Below are 12,349 nucleotides of genomic sequence, written 5' to 3' on the forward strand. Positions count from 1 at the left end.
ATGTGTATAATTAGGAATTTTTTACAAAAAACAAAAATCTTATGCTGCTAGTTTTTCCTGTAACTTTATTAATATGCATTTTAGCAACACATAATATGTGTCAAATCCACTTTTTTCATGTAGCTACATATATAAGACCAGTGCTGGTGCATTAATCTACTCAATTTAAAATTAAGACAATGAAATTAGGCTTTGTTTTTTTTTTACAACCCACTATAACTTTACAGATAAGCACTAAATAAAACTGAAGAAAATATTTGAACTTAAACATGTTTGTTATGTTTTATTTAACAAGAATGTTCAGTGAGCTCTTGGGTATCACACAAAATTATAAATAAAAACAGTTTTTGGTCTAAGTTGGCTAAAATAACCTGAAATGCTGGTCTGCTGCATAAATTTTTTTCAATAATGCTAAAAATTGTAAAATTTTACAGAAGCTTTATTACAGCTCAAATCGAACTAACATGTCACACAGATCATTTTTACTCATCCCTACTATCCTTATCGCTATCATCAGAACCTGAAAGCTACATGTTAAAACACATTTTGACAAATTCTTCATTTTCAGACAAATTATCCATTGTCCTGTTCTGGAATGCACATCTGATCTCACTTATGACAGTCATTCACTCATCTCGGTCTTCTGGTTGCAAAGAGTCTAAGAATCTGAGAAATCTGATGCACAGCCGACTCTCAGATGTCTGTGTGCCCTCATGCTGCGGTTATAGTGATGACCACTCATCACTCCATTGATAGCTCCTAGAGCATGAACTTCTGAATCAATGAGTATATCCTGCAGTCCTGCATCTCCAAACCTTTTCCCCAGAATGCTTAGGTAGGACATGCATGTGTGAAACTCACCTAATCTAATCACTACAAGATTTGGCATATATAGCTTGGTTAAAGGCTAACACTATATGATCCTTCCTCACCTTGTGTTCTCTGTAGTACCAGCTATTCTACTTGCTGTGCTTTCACCATCACTTTGCCTAGTTACGTCCAACAGTTATTGTTTCTATACCTGATGGATGAGGCATTCTTTCTACCAGATGAGGTATTGGTTTTACCAATCTGCAGAAGGGGTCTCAAAAAAAACAACAATTCATTGATGTTGCGCTGGTTAGGAGAGTGAAACACCAGCTTGGGGTAAATCATCAAACAGCCTCCACTTTAATTTATCCTGCGTGAAATGAAGAAAATACAGTAATACAGTATGTCACAAAAGTGAGTACACCCCTCCTACTTCTGCAAATATTTATTTATAACTTTTCATAGGACAACACTGCAGAAATGACACTTTGACACAATGAAAAGTAGTCAGTGTAAAGTGTGTATAGCAGAGTAAATTTATTGTCCGCTCAAAATAACTACAAATACAGCCAATAATAGCTGAACCCCTGGCAACAAAAGAGAGTACACCCTTAAGGGAAAATGTGAAATGTCAATATTTTGTGTGGCCATCATCATTTTCCAGCATGGTTTTAATTCTCTTGGGCATGGAGTTGACCAGAGCTTCACAGGTTGCCACTGAAATCCTCTTCCACTCCTCCATCACAACATCATGGAAGTGGTGGACGTTTGACACCTTGTGCTCCTCCACCTTCCTTTTCAGGATGCCCCAGAGGTGTTCTATGGGGTTTATGTTTGGAGACATGCTTGGCCAGTCCATCATCTTTACCCTCAGCCTCTTTAGCAAGCCAGTGGTCATCCTGGAGGTGTGTTTGGGGTCATTATCATATTGGAACACTGCTCTGCAGTCCAGTTCCTGAGAACTGCTTCAGTATGTCAAAGTACATGTTAGAATTCACGTTTCCCTCAATGAAATGTTGCTCCCCAATGCCAGCAGCACTCATGCAGCCCCAGAACATGACACTCCCACCACCATGTTTATTGGTAGGCAAGACACACTTGTCTTTGTTCTCCCCACCTGGTTGCTGCCACACACTTGACACCATATGAACCAAATGGGTTTATCTTGGTCTTAGACCACAGGACATGGTTCCAGTAATACTGGTCCTTAGTTTGCATATCTGCAGCAAATTGTTTGCAAGCTTCTTGCATCGTCTTTAGAAGAGGCTTCCTTCTTGGACTACAACCATGCAAACTAATTTGATGCAGTGTGCGGCATACGATGTGAGCACTGACAGGTTCACCTCTCATATTTTCAATCTCTGCATCAATGCTGGAAGCACTCATCCGTCTGTTTTTCCAAAGACAATCTTTGGATGTGAAGCTCAGAACGTGCACTCAGCTTCTTTGGCTGACCATGGTGAGGCCTGTTCTGAAAAGAACCTCTGTCCTCTTAAAGCAGTTGAAGTTCTTGGCCACTGTGCTGCAGCACAGTTTCAAAGCGTTGGCTATCTTCTCATAGCCTTGGCCATCTTTATGTAAGGTATGCTATGGTGAACAACAGGTGATGACCTAAGGAAGAATTGAAACAGGTTTATTTATTGTATTTCTCAAATCTACAACAAAAATATTGTATCCTTTTTAAATATGCATAGCAGGGTAGATGTGTTATGCTTTACTGCAGTAGAAAACTACTCTGAAATCCAGAAAATAAAAGAAGATAAAAGCGTGAGACTAACTCTGCTCCTTGTAGATCATTTCTCTCCATAATTCCTGAGAATTATGTGATTAGAAGAGCAATCGGGGCGTTTTAATGGGGATTACAATTAAAGTAAGGGGGACATTCATCTCAGGGACTACATTCAACCCAGGCTCATTCTGAAAACGAACCTCTATACATGTTTCTGGAGGCCGCGAAATACATCGCAGCAGGTATGTATTTTTGCAGTTTTTGTTTTCGTGAATTCAAGAGAGGCCGATGAGATATTAAATGTCTCTTGCGAGTGCCATTCGTACCTGCTGTTATCAACGTGCTAATTAACTGTTATCTTTAGAATTAGCAGGTAATAATCCAGTATTTAATAGTGTGAATTGTTACCTAAACTAAAGTGTTAAATGAATCGAGAAGGAGCTGTAATGGAGAATATTTTAGTTCAATACTGAGTTTAATTATGACTGATGTTCTGCTGCAGTTTTCAGTGTTTTATCACTAATAAAGAGTGGGACATTGAGCTGCTGTCGTGTGTCATTAAAGTTGAGTTTTCATGTTTTTTTCTGCAAAAAGAAGTGCTGAGAAACATCAAAAAACCTGTTTATATCTTAAAGAATGCACAACACTCACAAAACCGGTTTATTTGGAGGACTGCCTCCTTCCACAGAATAATTGATCCTGAAGCAGCTGAAAATGCACACTTATGAAGATACAAACATCACAGTATACATTCAGTGAATCTATAAGGTGCCGTGTAGGATTTAAATCAAACGTAGCTTATCAACACATACATAAAACACATGCATATACACCGATAAATAACTCGCATATACACCTTTACTACTGGATGTTCAAAACAACACAGATAAAACTTGTGTATATAGATATAAACTTGACGCATGCATACACCCACATGCACAGGCACATACATATAAACTTGATCCTCATATAAACACCCAAATTAACACATGCACATACATATAAACTTGCTGCATGCAAACACACCTATACACGCTCGGTAGGGTTGCCACCCGTCCCTTAAAATACGGAATTGTCCCGTATTTAAGAATGAAATTGTGCATCCCGTTTTGATTCAATATGGGACATGTTTTGTCTCGTATTTTTATCTTTTTTTTTAAAGTAGCTTTTCATGCAAATTATCCCACACACATTTTATGTAGATGCCTCATGTTCTACTTTTCATAGGGTAATACTTGATGTCATCGTTAGTTTGATTGGTCTTTGTCCAGTGAGGAGGGCGGGTCTTTTAAGCAGAGACTGTCAAGTCTTGACAGAGAGTAATGACAGATGCTTCTCCAGGTAACCCTCCGCATCTTAAAAGTTTCAGAGTTTAAACGCAAGCGACTGAATAAATACTGCAGAGTGAGAGGAAACAAATACCTGGCTGCAGAGTGTTAGAAATTGTTATTAAGCTAACTGCACGATGTGTCACCTCTGGAGAGCAGCATTCCCGAAATGACAGAACTTGCAAAAATCAAAGCAGACAGTTCTTCATACCCCAAGTATCTCCCGAAGCAGACATGGTAATGACAGTGTAATCATTATCAACAATATTTAGGTTAATTGCTTAATATGTTAAAAATGTGACCTAGTCTGTGAAAATCTAGCTGGAGTCTTATTTTATTTATTTTTTTTTTTTTGGAATTTACTGTTTTCAACATGAAATAAAGAACAGTCTGTGAAAATAATTATAATATATGTATTTAATATTAAGTGAGTAAAACAATGTCAACAACTGAAATGAATGGCTTCAATCAAACTTTATCTTAGAATTAGATCTGGCCTGGTTTTCACACACTGGGTCACACATTGTAATTTGTAAAAATTCTGTAAATACAATGTTCAGTGTATTATATTCCAATGTAATATTCTAATTTGTTTGTTAAGTTTGTCAGGCACATAAGCATTAATTTAATACTTGAAATATTTTATTTAATACATTAATAAACAACATAATGCCCATCTAAAGAAAATAAACTAGTAAATTGCAACTTTACATATTTTAAACTTAGAAATAGGCTACATAAAAACTTTACTAGATTGTAAAAAAAATGCTGGTTGCCTAATTTTTTTAATTGAATCAAATTAATCATGAGTACATTGATCTTATATTATGTTAAACTGACCTAAAACAGCTTGCATAACTTATAGAATTTAAGATAGAACATGATTAACTTAGTTCAGTTAGATAAAATGAGCTAAAAACATACTGTCAGGACTAGTTTTTTACAGAGTAGCTAATGTTTGTGTCTAGTTTATGTATGTGCTGTTTCCATGTTTGGATAGCTGTTACTGCAAATAATGACAAATATTTTAGCCAAAATTTGTTATCAATACCAACATTTAAAATTAGGTTCATTAGTGTTCTCCTCTCCTTACAGCAGCTGAGTTAACCACACTATTAAACATAACATCAGCTATATCAGTGCGGCAGAGTTGTAAAAGAGAAAGACTGACTGCATCTGTTTACACAGATTTTAATAAAAAGCTAAATTAAAGTTTATTTTGTCCAGGTGTTCATACTTTGCTAAAAACATATTTTAAGTTGCATTTTACCACCACTGGCATGCTATTGTGCCTGTGATCACTGTGGTCTAGCAACATTATATTTATTAAACCCATAGCTTTCTAATATTTTAATTGCATAGTAAAACTTTAATTGTGCTGGAACATTCCTTAGCATTATCTTTTTATATATTTCTAAAATTAGCATAATCTATTTTCATAATTCAACATCTGTAGTTCCTCTATTAATCACATTATTTCTGTTTCTTAAGCTTTGCAATAACCTGATTCATGACAAATAATGATCTTGTTCATTTAAGATCAAAGGGCTTTTACGTTGAAATTAAACTACTTCCTTTTAAAGTAAAATAAATTCCTTTTACACTAGGGGCTCTATTTTGATGGTCCATGGGCAAAGTGCAAAGCGCAGGGTGCAAACGCATACAGAGCATGTCAGAATTCACTTTTTCTAATATAAGGACGGAAAAAAACGCTTTTGCGCCGTGGTGCATGGTCTAAAATTGTTGAGCTTATTTTCTTAATGAGGTAGAGGTATGTTTTGAGAAAAAAAACAGTCAGAGTCTCATCTCCCATTCCCTTTAAGAGTCAGTTGCGTTGCGCCATGATGCATTTGCTATTTACATGACGTAAAGTAAATGTAAGTGTAAAAACTGAGCATTTTTACTAGCAAAAGAACAGTTAAACAGAGCATCTGCAGCGTGAGAATGAAATAAATGATTAACTTTCACTTTCGCTCTCGTGGATAGTGTTAGATGACGAGCCAGCAGACCATAATAACGTTTAACAGCTTTTACTTGTGCACAGTAAACAGTTCACATAACTTTACATGATGGCTTTTTCTTTCTGCCGTATCACTGTTGTACATGCGCAGTAGCAGGTTTAGGAACAGAGCATTTAAAGCGACAGAACACAAATTCTACATCCTCCTTCTTTAACTGTGACAGTTTCTTCTTAACAAAAGATTATTGCATAGCAAACTAAATCGAAATTTCAGTTGTTTGAGAAACGTTTCTAAGAGGTAAACTGAGCTTAAAGAGAGGCTATGAAACTTTTAACAGCTCAGATTTTAAGCATTAATTAAACAATCTTTATACATTCTGTATTGTTACTTAGCGATTGAGTGTTTTCTTTTTTCATCTCAGTCTATGTATTTTGGGTTTGGTTTGCAAAGACAACCAACTCTGGTCACGTAAGGAGTTTTGGGAACAACTTTTGTTGAATGTTCAATAAATGGTTTCTTCTTGGTTTCTTGTAAGGTGCAATGTTCTCTAAATCCTCTGGAGTGGGATGTTCGTGTTTAGACTCGACAGAGGGGGTCAACAGTTGTGGTGATGGTTCTGTGACTGGAAGAATGTATTTTCGGTTTCATCTGTATTCTCTTCCTTCTGATTCCACAAGATATGACCTTGGTTCATCCAAGAGTTTTTTAACAAGTCCAATTCGATCATGACCTTTGGAAGTTGCCAGTCTCACTACTTCACCTTGCGAAAGTGGTCACAGTGTTTTACAAGATTTGTCATGGTATTGCTTTTGATATTGCCTCTTCCTCGAGAGTTGTTCCTTGACAGAAACATTGTTTTTCGAGGCTGGCACAAGGGCAGATTTGCTAACTGGTAGAGCTGTTCGAGTCTGGCTAGACATTAATCTCTCTGCAGGAGAACCCAGAATCTGATCACGTAGAATGTTTCTGATGTTGAGCAAGTTTTGAAACACATCAGATCCAACTTTTTTGGATTTCTCCATTATATGTTTTGCACTTTGCACTGCCCTCTCAGCTAGCCCATTAACTTGTGGATATTCTGGGCTACTGGTGATGTGTGCAAAATCCCAAGCTGCTGCGAATTCTTTAAATTGTTGACTTGTGAATTGGGTGCCGTTGTCCGAAAGGACCTTGTGTGGACTCCCGTGAACAGAAAAGTGCCTTTTTAGTTTTGTTCCATTTGTTCCATGGCATGCTGAAAAACTTCGCTGGCAGGATTAATACCAAAGGGCATTCGAAGAAATCTGAATCTACCAAACGGCGTACTGTACGTTGTAAGTAGAGACGACTTTTGGTCTAGTGAAATCTGCCAAAAGGAGCTCTTAGCATCTAGCACTGAAAATACAGTAGAATTCAGCATTTGTGCCGCCACTTCCACTGTGCGCATAGGGTGACGTGGACGTTTCAGAAACTTATTTAGGTCTCTAGGATCAATGCACAGTCTTATTTTCATCTGAGTTTTTCTTGTGAGTGGCCACCATAGATGATACCCTGTCAGTAGGTTCCGATACAGGTCTGAGAACACCCATAGCAACCATCTTTTCTAACTCTGCTTTCGCCTTGTTTTGCATCGCTGCAGGAATTCTGCGTGCTGGATGAACAACAGGTTGAGCTTCCTTGTCAAGTTTATGCAGTATGTTCTTGGAAAAGATCTGCATATTCTGTGTTGATCTGTTGAGCTTAACCTGTTTCTTTTAGACTGACTTGGTGTACTGCTTTATTGAGAGAAATGAGGTCCATCCTAAGACAATCAGAGAGCCCAAGTAGTGGCTGTACATCCCTTTGGACCATGTAGAACTGTAAAGTATAGATCTGACCATTCAGATGACAAGGTAACGCAGTGGATCCAGCCGTTTGAATCTCCTCTCCACCATGAGCAACAACCTTTACATGGCTCGACACATGCAGATTTTCATGTTGCTTTACATGTGCAAATGTTTGTGAGGACATGATGTTGCATGAGGCTCCTGTGTCAATTTTCAATTCAGTTGTTTTTCCATTGATTTGGACTGTGCAAGATATTGCAGTTTTTTTTAGCTGTTTTAAATCTATATTAGCCATATTTTGATGGTTCAGAGCAACTCCATATATCAAGAAGGAGTCTTCACTGCTATTGGAAGTTTTAGAAGCTTCAATTTGATTCAGTTTTTCTTAGATTTCTTGCACTGTGAACTTTAGTTGATTTGCAACATTTCTAAAAGTGATTCAATTTATTGCACCAGTGGCATTGCTGGCCATACGCAGTACATCTCTCCCGTTTAGCTTCGTGGTTTGTTCCACAATTGCTGCAATTATGAATTTGCTGTGGAGCAAACTTGTCTAATCTGGGCTTGGGAGAACGAAATGACTTTCTTTTTATCATTTGTTGAACACTATCCACATTTGACAGGTTGTGTTTTGGTCCAGCTAATGTTTTGGTGTGCTGATCTGTCAGTTCATGTATCTGACATGTTTCAATAACCTTTGCTAATGTCAACTCGTTGTCACGCAACAGCAGTTTTCTCATTCCATCATTAAGTATTCCGCACATGAGTAGATCCCTTATCGATTCTTCCTGAAAATCTTCAATTCTGCAACTCTGTGCTTTGTTTCGCAAATCACTCACGTATGTAGTTAAAGTTAATCAGACAATTAAATGATGATCGAGTATTGATGTTGAAGATCTGTTGTTAATAGGCAGAATCACTGAAGAAAAACACAAACACTAATATATACCACATTTGGAAAAGAGACCTGCTATATTACAGTGACTGCTTTAATTTTGTACTCGCAACACTGCTATTACCAGCTGAGCAAAGCCTCCATTGCTATCTTATATTCTTATGTACTTGTGTGTCTGTGTTTTTCATCTAACTGGTTATTTCGTCATGTCTCAAACAGGTTGGGACGTGTTTTCCAAAGGTGAAAGAATTTTTAGATCTATTGTTCAATTCAACAGTTCAGTGGAGGAACAGAAAGATCTGCATGCATTATTTGAGGTAAGAATTTGCTCTTTCTGTGCTTTATATCATTTTTAAATGTCATCTAAATACCCATCGATCATCTCTTTCTGAGACTTTACTACTGAGCTAAAGACATTCTGAGAATTTCATTTACACATTTTAATGTCAAGTGTGTTTCTGGAAGAGAATCACAGAAAGAAAAAAACTTCTCATTCTGATACTGAAATCTGTGTCCACTGTGCTCTCACTCTGCACAGTGGACATTTCTTTAGTTATATTGTTTTAGTCATTTGATATGCAGTGACACACAGTCAAATAATTCGCCGAACAGATCAGCCACTTTTGATGCTCATAGACATAAAGTACTTGTGCTGCAGGTATCAGGAGGTTTTCTAAAGTTTGAAGCTGTCGTGCAGTGAGGGGTTTGCGTCTTTAATAAACTACGACAGTTCATATTCATTAAACAGTAAGAATGATTAATAAACACAGATGAAACAGTGCCTTAAAAGTCATGTCTCTCCTTCAGTTAAGGGCTCAGGTGCGCTTTGCTCTCAAACTACAAGTCCTAGTGAACCACTCTCTGGCACACTTCTTCCATTTAGTTTGTTTTATGTGTGTAAATTTGTGGAAAAGAAGGGCTGAGTATCATTATTTGACAATAGTGATCTACAGTACAGTGGATTCACACAGTCTTATTTGTTGATACATGAGCTGAAATCCCTGAAGAGTTTCAGCAGTCAGACCGGTTTCATGTATTTTCCTGGAGTGTTTCTGGTTTAACTGATTCTGATGATAAACAACTGCTGTGGCTACAACATCAACTGTTTTACATTATTTATACAGTTTTATTTGTCTAAATACTAATAAACCTGTACATTTCAGAGATCATGAAATTTCTCAAAAAATAATCAGAAAATAAACTAAGAAATATGTATTTATTTGTGTTTTGTTACTTGTAACCGTTCCAAATGGCTTGTACTGTATCTGGTTAACTCTTTATATTTTCATATTGCGTCTAATGCCAGGTTAAAAACGTGACACATACCGCATTTAAACACATCTGTGAGCTTGCAATCCACAGCTTTTCCTACACCTGTGCAGCTTTTAAATTCCATAATAGTTCAGCTTTTGCCACTGTGTGGATTAATACTGAATGTATGTGATTGTTAAGAAAAGAGAAATATGCTGGTGTTTAACTGCATTGATTCAACGCACTCCTGCATTGCGCTCAGACATACACTCTGCACTCTGACTACTTCTAAATTGTTGATTAGGCATGGTGGGCAATTCTCTGTCTCGTGCTGAACGCAGTCGACCAAACAAATAAATCACTGATCAAATCAAATAATATTATTTGGGATATTCATTCATTCATTTTCTTTTTGGCTTGGTCCGTTTATTTATCTAGGGTCGCCACAGCGGAATTATTGCCAACTTATCCAACATGTTTTACATAGCGGATGCCCTTCCATCTGCAACCCATCACTGGGAAAAATCCATACACTCTCATTCATAAACATACACAAGGACAATTTAGGCTACCCAATTCCCCAATAGCGCATGTGTTTGGACTGTGGTGGAAACCCGAGCACCCGGAGGAAAGCCACGGCAACATGGGGAGAACATACAACTGACCCAGCAGAGGTTCAAACCAGTGACCTTGCTGTGAGGTGATTGTGCCGCCCACTGCGCCCCTGTGATGCCCGTTATTGGGATACTTATGTAAAAATAAATGCATATTATAAGACAATGAAAGTGTTTTTGCATATTAGACTGTTTTTGGAGTCCCCCAAAACCAAAATATAACCTTTTTATTGCATAATAGGGGCTTTAAATGTCCTGAAGAGTTGCACACGTCTAAAATGCCGTTGAGCTTCTAGTAGAGTATATTTAGCAGTACTGGTTGTAGACAGAACAGACTGATACCTGCTCAAGTCAGCTGCATTCTTGGATTTACACCATTTTCTCTCTGCTGCCCTGCATATAGCAAATCTTCTGTACCTGGATGACCAGCACATTCTGGAAAATATAATAGATCACATAGGCATTTCATGACTAAACCAGTACTCATGCTGCATTTGAATTACACACTACATACTACCACATAACCCACACTACTGCTTAGGTAAACTTAAAAATGCTTCAAAGCTAACACCAGGCCCCAAATTCAGGAAGAATTATATATATATATAATTTTATTTTTTTAAAGGGTATTTTCCATATATAACTTTTACAAACGTATAAAGCATATTATTGGCTTGGCATATAACACACTATGCCTCTCCAATCCAGTTCTATGAATCTGAGTCTTTCATAATACACACTTATTAATGAATTATTGTCTCTCTCCTCTCCCTGTATTTTCTACACTCTTCTCGTGATGAAGAGTAGGCAAACAGCATAGATCAACTTGATTATAAACCTAAAAGTATCCGAAATCACACACACTATACCTTTTCTTTTCTCCGGTCCCTCTCTTTTTCAGGGCCTTTCTTTCTATCTTTCTCCCTCTCTCTCTCCTTTTTCTGTCTGTCTCTCTGACATGATGTATCCAGTCCATGCTACGCTGCCATTAGCCTCCGCCTGGTCAATGCTAGCTTACTCATCTAACGTTACCATAACGTCTTCTTCTATACCCTCATTCTCCTGATCATGGGTCTGTTTAAAGAAGCTGTGTATGGAACATCCATCTATTAACTGTTCTTCACACAGAGCCATGAGGTCGGAGAATACGGGTGAAGTAGGGCTAGTTGCAGCAAATGATGATGACGAACAGAGTTCGGAAGATTGTAGATAACATTGTAGATACAAATCAATTCTATTAAGATGTTGCTAACATTTATCACCAGGTGGAAAATAACTGTTTATAGAATATAATCACTATTTAGATTCCGTTACACTTATGAAATAGGCTAAACATTATTAAATACCCACAAGGCACTTGTGACTTTATATCACGTTTGCATTACTTTTTACAAAATGTTTCCTTCCTATTAAAAATACATATATTTCCAATCTGATATGTAAAAGGAAAAGAAAAAGTAGCACGAGTTCAGCAGCTGGTGGATTCGAACTGGGTTGATGATCAATCGCAACAAAAGATGTTGCTGTGCGCGTTACGAGGTACGCCACTCACGCTGTAATAATACTTTGCTCTTTACTCCTCTTGTATCTGTCAATCAGGCATCGGTGGGCGTAAACCATGAACAGCTTATTCCAACTAGGTGCGCTATTTGCAATTAGCCTAAAAAGACACTCCAAAATTGCCTTTTTTTTTTTCCCTCGCAGGGGTCCCAAGTGCGCACGGGCCCTTGGGCCTGTGCCCATGATGCCCATTGGTTAATCCGGTCCTGCCTAACATCAAGTAGTGCTACTTTCACACATCTACTCTATTTTGGAGCATTGGTACACTCATTATGTGTGCATCTATCTATCTATCTATCTATCTATCTATCTATCTATCTATCTATCTATCTATCTATCTATCTATCTATCTATCTATCTATCTGTCTGTCTGTCTGTCTGTCTGTCTGTCTGTCT

The 12,349-nt window shown here is 37.5% G+C and overlaps 1 protein-coding gene and 1 long non-coding RNA gene across 2 annotated transcripts in view; one reads left to right on the forward strand and one right to left on the reverse strand.

Annotated features, from left to right (window-relative positions):
* Nucleotides 1-1,323: 1,323 nt before the first annotated feature.
* Nucleotides 1,324-10,985, reverse strand: LOC110439450 (uncharacterized). Its single transcript, XR_015942450.1, has 2 exons — nucleotides 10,736-10,985; nucleotides 1,324-2,421 (listed from the first exon to the last, which is right to left on the reverse strand). It is a non-coding gene; the product is annotated as an uncharacterized LOC110439450 (long non-coding RNA).
* The window catches only part of LOC110439426 (NACHT, LRR and PYD domains-containing protein 3), a 51,195-nt gene continuing 47,634 nt past the window's right edge, over nucleotides 8,789-12,349 (forward strand). The window contains exon 1 of the mRNA XM_087248316.2: nucleotides 8,789-8,845. The gene's annotated coding sequence lies outside the window, so the exon portion shown is untranslated. The remainder of the gene's footprint in view (nucleotides 8,846-12,349) is intronic.

This window comes from Danio rerio, chromosome 4, assembly GCF_052040795.2.
Source record: "Danio rerio strain M-AB ecotype USA chromosome 4, GRCz13ab, whole genome shotgun sequence".
Lineage (NCBI taxonomy): Eukaryota > Metazoa > Chordata > Actinopteri > Cypriniformes > Danionidae > Danio > Danio rerio.